This window comes from Triticum dicoccoides, chromosome 4B, assembly GCF_002162155.2.
Source record: "Triticum dicoccoides isolate Atlit2015 ecotype Zavitan chromosome 4B, WEW_v2.0, whole genome shotgun sequence".
Lineage (NCBI taxonomy): Eukaryota > Viridiplantae > Streptophyta > Magnoliopsida > Poales > Poaceae > Triticum > Triticum dicoccoides.
This window is the reverse complement of record NC_041387.1, coordinates 661923616-661933084: the sequence shown is the minus strand read 5'-3', so window position 1 is coordinate 661933084 and position 9469 is coordinate 661923616. Positions and strand designations below refer to the sequence as shown.

The window sequence follows — 9469 nt, the reverse complement described above, 5'->3', positions numbered from 1 at the left end:
GCGCGCGCACCTGGTCATTAAACGCCCCGCACCTGGTCGGACCGCACCGGACCACACCTGTCTGCTCCCGCACCTCCCTCCCGCAACCTCTCTGCTCCCGCACCCTCTCTGCTCGTCGTCGCTGCCGAGGTAGTGCGTGTGCTCATCGGCGTCGACGACGGCTCCATGAGCACGTCGTCGGACGCTGAGCCGCCGCCGTCCGCGCCATTCGGGAGGGGCCTGCGCGACGTGCCTCTTGCTCCTTCGCGTCGCCGTGATGATGCCTCGCCGCCCCTGTACGGTACGTCACCGTCGGCAGCAGCTCCTTTGCTCGATATGTGCAATTTAGCTCCCGTAAAGAGTTCTTGGCCGCATCAATTGCGCGTACGAGCTAGGGTTTGGCCGTTCGTTCTACTCTCTAACGGATTAGGTGTGGGGTTGTAGGGTTTTAGCAGTTTGTGAAGATCTTTCTGACAGGCCAAAAATAGGGCTGCATCATGGGGGGTTTGCAGTAGATGGCCATGTTTGCACAGATCTGGAGTGGTTATGGTTCTTTCTCCCCCCAATTTTTCATCGGTCCAGGGGTCTAGGGTTTAAGCAGTAAAGTTTGCTTTTAGTGTCAGAGTGATAATTAGACCAAAAATTGTTGTAATTTGCAATTACATTGTCTCAGATTGACCAAAGATGGTTGCTTTTCAACCAGTAAGATCATACATTTGTTAATTGGAGCCATGAATCTCTGTTTTTCTTTCTGAAAAAGTAAAAAAGTCTGAATGTTTGAACTGTCTGAACCTCTCTGTAGTCTGAAATGTCTGAACTTTTTCAACTTGATTGTTTTGCAGGTCACTTAAGCAACCACTTCTCTGTTGAGGTCATACATGGTGGCTACTTTCTGGCAAGCATAGGGGTTATCACAAAGGTCACTCCATTTGGTATGATTACTGTGACATAGATAATTGGACACCTAATGTTGTTGCCAGTCTAGTGGAGGAAATTGGATATGAGTTTCAGGGCAGGATCAGGGCTTATTGGTGTGTTCCTGGGTTGACAGTGTACAAGAATGGATTAAGAGAGATTAAGATGGGAGACAACACTATGACAGAGAACATGAAGGATTGTGTTCTTAATGGGAATCATTTTCAGCAAATATTTCTTGACCATGATGAGAGCCTGAGATCATATATTTCTCCTGTTCCTGTTCATTCTAATGATGAGGATCCTCCATTTGCCAAATTCAGTGGAAGTAGTCCAAAGAAAGAGCAAGTGCATGATCAAGAGCATGAGGAGCAAGAAGAGCAACAGTAGCAAGAGGAGCAGGCTGAGCTCACTGTAGTGGAGCAGGAGCTGGCTCAGCATGATCAAGAGCATGATTCTGATCAAGAGCATGAGCAAGATGAAGCAGAGTCAGAAAGTGGAGCAGAGTCAGAAGAAGATGCTTTCATACCAAGTCCACCCCAGCCTGGAACTACTTACATTTCATCTCAGTTTGGGTTTAGGGCAAGGAAATCCTGTAGATTTCTGAACATGGATGCAGCAGGCACGATATTGCATGATTCAGATGAAGATTACATTCCACAAATTGTTGATTCAGACATTGATCTGCAGGATGATGATGACTTGTTTGACAAACATGTTGATTGTGAGAAGGGCAAATGACCAGCAGTCCAACAAGAAGTTGATGATCCTACTGAAGATATGGATATTTGTCTGCGATCCTCTGATGAAGATAAGGTGAAGCTGAATTTCCAAAGTTCTAGAGAGGAAGACCTGACTAAACCACAGTTTCAAGTTGGCCAGACCTTTGGATCTGTTGAGTTCCTGAGGAAAGCTATCAAAGAGTACAACTGTCAGGAGAGAGTTGACATTAGATGCCCCAGAAATGATAGGAAAAGACTTAATGCCATTTGTGAAGATGGGTGCCCTTGGACCTTGTCTGCATCATTTGATGGGAGAATCAACTGCTTCATGATCAAGAAATACAACCCAAAGCATACATGCATAAAGAAATGGTGTGTTAAGTCATTCACTGCTCCTTTTATGGCTGGAAAATATCTTGATTCTTTCAGAGCAGATGAAAACATGAACATGAATTTTTTTGCAAGGGTGGTTCAGAAAGATTGGAACATGACAGCAACAAGAAGCAAGCTTAGAAGGGCTAAGAGGTTAGTGAAGAAAGTTATTGAAGGAGATGAGTTGGAACAGTACAACAACATGTGGGATTATGCACAAGAATTCAGAAGATCAAACCCAGGGAGTTCTTTCTATGTGGGTGTCAGTAATGGCATATTTGCAAGTTGTTATTTCTCTCTGGATGCCTGCAAAAGGGGTTTCATGCAAGCTTGCAGGCCTGTCATTTGTTTGGATGGATGCCACCTGAAGACAAAGTATGGAGGTGTTATGTTGTGTGCTGTTGGCATGGATCCTAATGACTGCATTTACCCTCTAGCTTTTGCAGTTGTTAAGGTAGAGAACACTGACACATGGAAATGGTTTCTGTCAAATCTGAAGAGTGACTTGGGAATTGTAAACACAGAGCCATGGACTATAATGTCATACAAGCAAAAGGGCCTGATCAAGGGAGTGAGGTAGCACTTTCCTGATATAGAGCACAGACACTGTGTTAGGCATATATGGCAGAATTTTCAGCAAACACAGAAAGGAGATGTTCTTAAAAACCAGCTATGGAAGTGTGCAAGGAGCACAACACCAGAACTGTGGGCTGCAAGCATGGAGGAAATGAAGGTCTTAAGCCTAGAAGCATACAAGTGGCTTGAGCAGCTACCACCCAACACTTGGGTTAGGGGCTTCCAAAGAGAATTGGTCAAGTGTGATATCCTTCTGAACAACAACTGTGAGGTTTTCAACAAATATATTCTTGAGGCTAAGGAGATGCATCTCAGATCAATGATTGACAAGATCAAAACACAGCTCATGGTCAGGTTCTACGACAAAAGAAAAGAGGCGGAGACCTGGCCTGGCTCAATATGCCCAAAAATTAGGAAAAGAATTGAGAAGAATATAGAGCTGCCAGCTACATGCATGGTTTCAGGTGCTGGTGATGGCATCTTTCAGGTTGACAACAGGAACAAGACATACATTGTTGACCTGAAGGAAGAAAGCTGTACATGCAAAAGGTGGGATCTTAGTGGAGTTCCATGTCACCATGCAATTGCATGCTGCAGACATGAGAGGATTGATCCTGAGAGTTTGGTGCACTCCTGTTACAGTATAGAAGCATTCAAGCTAGCATACAAACCCATTATCAAGCCTTGCAGAGATAGGAGTGGGTGGCAGAAGATGAATGACTGTGAAATCAAACCACTTGTCTTTGAAAAAAAAGTAGGGAGGCCTTCAAACAAGAGTAGGAGAAAGCAGCCTTATGAGATTGAAAAGAAAGATGGAACCAAGGTGATGAGCAGACATGGAATCACAATAACATGCTCATACTGCCATGAAACAAGCCACAACATCAAAGGATGTAATCTCAAAAAGGCTGGCATTTTGCCAAATCTAGCAGAGAGAACAACAAGAAGGGGTCCAAGGGCCATTCTTGATGATGTGTCAGATGATGAAATTGTTTTGGCACAACAAGATGATGGCCAAGGTACACAGGAGGAGGTTCAGGTCACACAAGAGGATGGTCAACTTACATAGGAGGAGGTCCATGTTGATGGCCAAGTTACACATGAGGAGGCCCATGTTGATGGCCATGATATACATGAGGAGGTCATTGTCACACAAGATGATGAGGTCATTGTCACACAAGATGATGGAGCAGATACACCAGTTGTTTTTAGGCAAATTCTCCACTTTTGTTAATTTTGACCTCTTTTGTCCAGTCATTTTTGTTGTACTGATGTTATCATGTGATGTTTGTTTTGTACAGGTGCAGGACTTTGGATTTACAATGCTTCATAGGATGCAACAATCCAGACCTATTCCTAGAGAAGAAACTGAAACCATTTTGCCAGACTCTTCATTCATCTCAAATACAGCCAGTTCTCACACTGCAGCACAGACAACAACAGCCACAAATGAAGGCAACCTGACCATGAAGTTGCTGAAGATGAAGAGAGACAAAGAAAGACAGATGGCAGCCAGGAGAGATGCAACACTTGAGGCCATGAATGAGCTGGCAGAGAAGAAAGCAGAGGAGGCAGAAGCAAAAAGGCAAGAAATTGCAAGGAGGAAAGCAGAGTCTTCACAAAGAAGAAGAAGAGCAGCACAAGAGAAGAAAGCTCTGGAATCTGCACCAAGGCAGGAAGCTGCAGCAGCAAGAAAAGATGCATTGCAAGAAGAGAAGGAGGCCAGAGCCCTTGAAGCAATGGCAGCTAAAGCAGAGGCAGCACTGAAGAGAAAAGAAGATCAAGAAGCAAAGAGAGCTATGGCAGCACTGAAGAGAAAAGAAGATCAAGAAGCAAAGAAGAAACAGCAAGAAGAGGCCAAGAGATTAAGAGCTGAGCAGAGGAAGCAGGCATGACCAAGTGGACATGTGCCCAAGAAGCTGAAGAGAGTGAACATGTTTGATGAGTTTAGATGATTCAGTGCTTTTGCACTTGTAATTTTTTGGCAAAAAACTTCAATGAGACTCTTTGAAACTGTTGGAGTTGGGATGATTCAGTGCTTTTGCACTTGTAATATTTTGGCAAAAACTACAACGAGACTCTTTGAACTGTTGGAAATGTGAAGATTCAGTGGCTTCATACTGCCATTCAAAATGAAAACTGTTGGAGTTCAAAATGAAAATTGTTGGAGTTCAGTTGCTTTATTATTCAGTTGGAGTCCATTGATTTATTCACCGTTGGAGTATAGATATTTAAATGCATAAAATTTAAAAATTAAAACAAAAAAGGTTGGCCTAGGTGTCGAACCCAGGACCTGTGGTGTGATAAACAACGTGCAATGCCAATGTGATAGGAACGGTGCTTTGCTCAAGTGTTACTTGACAACCTAGTTATTATTCTTCCACTCCCCTCCAACCTACTTAACTGAATTTTTACAGCTCACTGAATTCAAAGTTATCTGAATTTTTACAGTTGTCTGAATTTAGTTTGAAAAGCTAACTGATTTGATTATAGTTAACTGAATCTTAACAGTTGTCTGAATTTAGTTAAGACAAAATTCAGTTAAGACATAATTCAATTAAGATAGAATTCAGTTAAGACAAAGATTCAGACAAAAATTTAGTTAAGATTCAAAACCTTAGCAGCTACTTCTTTTGGAATTTTTGCCTTATATAGCAACAAGAGAATTTTGGATTGTTGCCTTATATAGCAACAAGACTGCATCAACACCATTACATACCAACAAAACACTTTTGGATTACTGCCACTTTTGCATCAACACAGTTCAGCACATATATATAGCATCAACAGCCAGTTCAACACTTATATAGCATCAACAGCCAGTTCAACAGACAGAAATTACAAATAACTTATGTGCTTAATATACAAGCACACCTAACAAACTAATATTTTATAACTTATATGCTGAAAATCTGTATATTTCAGCATACCTAACTACTGCAACTGCATCTTCTTCATGCCTTCTACTGCATCTTCATCTTCAGTTCTTCAACTTCCGGAGGCGCTCCGAGCGGCGAACCTCCATGTCAGCTGCCACCTTCCTCTTCTTCTTCCTTTCTGGCTGCGCTGCGACGTCCACCTGTGCTTGAAGGGCCAAGACCACCTCCACCTCCTGCTTGACGATGTTAGGAACATCTGGAAGAAGCTCGACGTCAATGGGGTGGTGCTTCTCACCCTTCCTGGCAACGGGCATCACCATCTGGACCTCCTACTCGGGGACGATGGGCGCCGCCACCTTGACCTCCGGCTCGTCGTCAGAGAGGACAATCACCTTCGGCTCCTCCCAGCCAGTCGACCAGGACGAGTCGGCGGCATAGCCAGAGTCTTCGTCGGAGCCAGAGTCGTACTCCGACTCGGACGAGATGTACTCCGAGACGTCGTCGCGCCCGAGGCGGTCGGGCTGGTAGTGGTCCCAGTATGCTGTGTTGACAGGCACGGGGATGGCCAGGTCGACATTGTGGATGCGCTCTATTCATGAGCCAACGTGCAACGGATCCGGCTGGCGCGGTGCGGTGGCGGACCGGTACATCCACCACCGGGCTCGCTGCCCCAGGTCGTCGGAGCGCGTCTCCTGCATCGTGAAGCGGAGGACGAGCACAGGAGGGATACCTTGGGGGTCGTCGCAGATGCGGTCCAGCTCGTCGTCGGTCATCACCTTCAGGAGGCCACGCGCATGGAGACGCAGCATCCCAATGCTGGGGAACCACTTCCCGATCTCCGTCAGGTCTGTGCGCATCGCCTTGTCGTCGCCTGCGAGGTCATCGATGACCCTCTTCCAGGCGGGGCTGTTGTCCATGTCCACGACGGCGGTGTGGTGGTCGGCGGCGAGGGTTTCTTGACGGCTGCGTGGGGGTTTGGTGCGGGGTAACCGAGGCGACATGATGGATTGAGGGGAGAGTGGAGAGTGGAGCGGTGGGTGGGTGGGCTTAAAAAGCAAACAAGGAAACGGAAGAGGCGTGAGCCATTGGGCCACTAGCAACTGCTAAATACGTAGGTTAGAACCTGCCCTTGATCAAAGCACTACTACTTACCACACTGGCATTGCCACCAACGTTCAATACCACAGGTCCTGGGTTCGAGACCTAGGCAAAACTCTTTTTGTGTAATTTTTTTCTTTAAGAAAAATTTGTTATAGGCATACAAATTCAGTCATACAAAACAGCTACTGTAGGCATATAAATTCAGACAAATTCAGTCATATAAAACAGCAACTGCAGGCATATAAATTCAGGCAAATTCAGTAATATAAGACATAGACAGTTAACTTCATTTTCTTATCTGAACCAACTTCAGTTTCTTATCTTAACCCACTTCAACTTCAATATCTTATCTTAACACAATTTAGTTGACACAAATCCAGGAGGAAAGATACAAAGTGTTTTTTTACAATGACACAGATTCAATCAAATTCATTCAGCATGCCCTTCAGCTTCCTTATCTTCTCCTTGGTGGCCTCTTTGTGTTTGAATAGGTCACCAATCATGTGCTCAAGCTTCCTTTTCTCATGCTTCAAGTCATCTCTCTATTGAGTCACTTGGTCCCTCTCCTGCACTGCTTGGTCCCTCTCTTTCTCTGCTTTAACCCTGAATACCTGATGAATGTTGGTTACTGACTTGTCTGCAATCTTCTTCTTCTCAAGTTCTTCCTTTAGATCAGTCAGAGTAAGTTGTGTGCTGCCTAGTTGGCTCATTGCCTGCTCCTTCTCAGCCACCATCTTAGCAAAATCAAGCTTGAAATGCCTCAACTCATTCTCCATCTTCTTCTTCGCTTCAAGAACCTTCGAATTTTCTTCAGCACTCACAACATTCTGTCTGAGCCTCTGTTTTTTCTCCTCTTCATACATGGTCCATATAGTAGCTAGGCTCATCTTCAGAGCATCAGACCACTCAGGGTCAACCCACTCAACATATCTGCATTTAGGTACTTCCTAACAATTTAAAACATACAAAAAAGAGATTCAGTTAACTGTCAGTATTTAGTAAAAAAATTACTATGCCTGATGATGGAACTTAAAACATACTACAAATCACTTCCTGTTTAACAGTGCCAAACGTAAAAAAAATTACTAACCTTCTATGCACAAGCTAGAAACCTTCTGCCAGTGTCAACAGATTCAAATGCCACATTCTTCTCACACAAAGATCCATGCCCACATCTAAAGCTAGGCAGATCTGTAGCCAAGCCACTCCATTCCTCACAGGATATTGTGGTAGGTGGCTAAACAAAGGAGAGACATTTCAAATCAATTGAGAGAGAAACCCTAGCTGAGAAACCCTAGACTGGATTTGTGTGAGATTGAGGAGCACACTAACCTTGCTGGTCACAGAGTCATCTTCAGAAGAACTGGGAAGATCATCCCAGGACACCATGGTTTCTGCTAGCTGAAGATGACAAGGGGATCTGTTGGACAGAGGAGAGATGGGAACTGGTGGTGCACGAAGTTGAAGATGAAAGATGAGGAAGAAGAAGGGGATCTGGTGGTGGTGGTGGACTGGTGGTGGACCAAAGCTACATGTAGAGTGCAAGTTGCTGGGTGGGTGTTTGCAGCAGGTGCAAGTACATGCTTGCTTTTGAGTTCAGTTGTGCTGAGATTCACTTACTTCATTTAGTACAGCAATTAGTTTGCAAAGTTAGTTCAGTTTTGACAGGAATTTCTGTCAGTAATTTGAAAGCAATGAGGTTAAGTACAATCCAGTTAACTTTGCAAACTAAATTCAGTTAACAATTAAAATTAAGTGAACTACAAACTAAATTTAGTTAACTATAAAAATTCAGTGAACTGCAAACTTTCTGTCAGAATTAGTTTAACTACACTTCTGACATGAAATACATCTGTCAGTTTTTTCAAAGCAATTAGGTCTATAGCATTTCAAAGCAAGTAGGTCAAGCAGGCTTCACATTACTGACATATTATCCATTACAACAAGCATTACTGAGCAAACAAAAGCAACCATTTTAGTATGCTCAGTTTACACACCTGCACCTACTGAATTAACAACACTTCACTTCTTCATAATTAAGGTGGAACACATCACACAAAGCACTATAACAAAACCAATCATCAGCTTCAGCAGCATCAAAGTCTCTCTGCCTAACCCTATAAGCATAGCCATTTGCTGCTTGGTAGCATACTTATTCTCACTGGAGCTGCCATAATTATCTCTTCCAGCCCTGCCTCTCCCAACCATGACCCTTCCAGCTGTGCCTCTGCCGCCATTGATTCAGTCCTCTGCTTCTCAAGCTCTTCCCTCTTGTCCTCAGTTGCACCAATTGCATCTACAACAGCATCACCAACCAGACGCCTTGTTTCAACCAGATGTTGCACATACTCAAGCTCCCAATACCAGAAACCACAAGTGAACTGATTAATCAGTGGCAAAATTAGTTAACCTTGTTAACCAACTCCACAAAATTACAAATTGAATGAATCAACTACTGCATTGCTCTAAACTACTGATTTGCTCTAAACTACTGCATTAGTTAACCAGCTGCTCTGCTTCATTACTACAGTGAGTTGACACGGTATGAATCTACTGAACTGGCACTTACATGGTGGTTCACGCACTTGTAGAAGATCCATACATCGTGCTCATCGGTGCTAGACCGGTAGAACCTCACCTGCTCGCCGCAATCCGGGCACCCGATCAGTGGTATAGCAACGGAGCGGCCACACAGCGCTGAGCTGATGGAGCTGGAAGACGACATGAAGGAGGAGACAGAGGAGGTGGAGGAGGGCATCGGCAATGGCTGCGGCGGCGGAGGGCGACAGCGTCGACAATGGCTGCGGCTGCGCGGACGGGAGTTGGCTAGGGTTCGGAGGAGAGGAAGCGGAGAGCGAGAGGGGATAAGGCAGAGCGACCAGTTGCGGTCCGACCAGGTGCGCGCGCATTTGCAAGAAAAAACTC

The 9469-nt window shown here is 44.6% G+C and overlaps 1 pseudogene; it reads right to left on the bottom strand.

Annotated features, from left to right (window-relative positions):
* Window positions 1–6963: 6963 nt before the first annotated feature.
* Window positions 6964–9302, bottom strand: LOC119293017 (annotated as a pseudogene).
* Window positions 9303–9469: the final 167 nt, after the last annotated feature.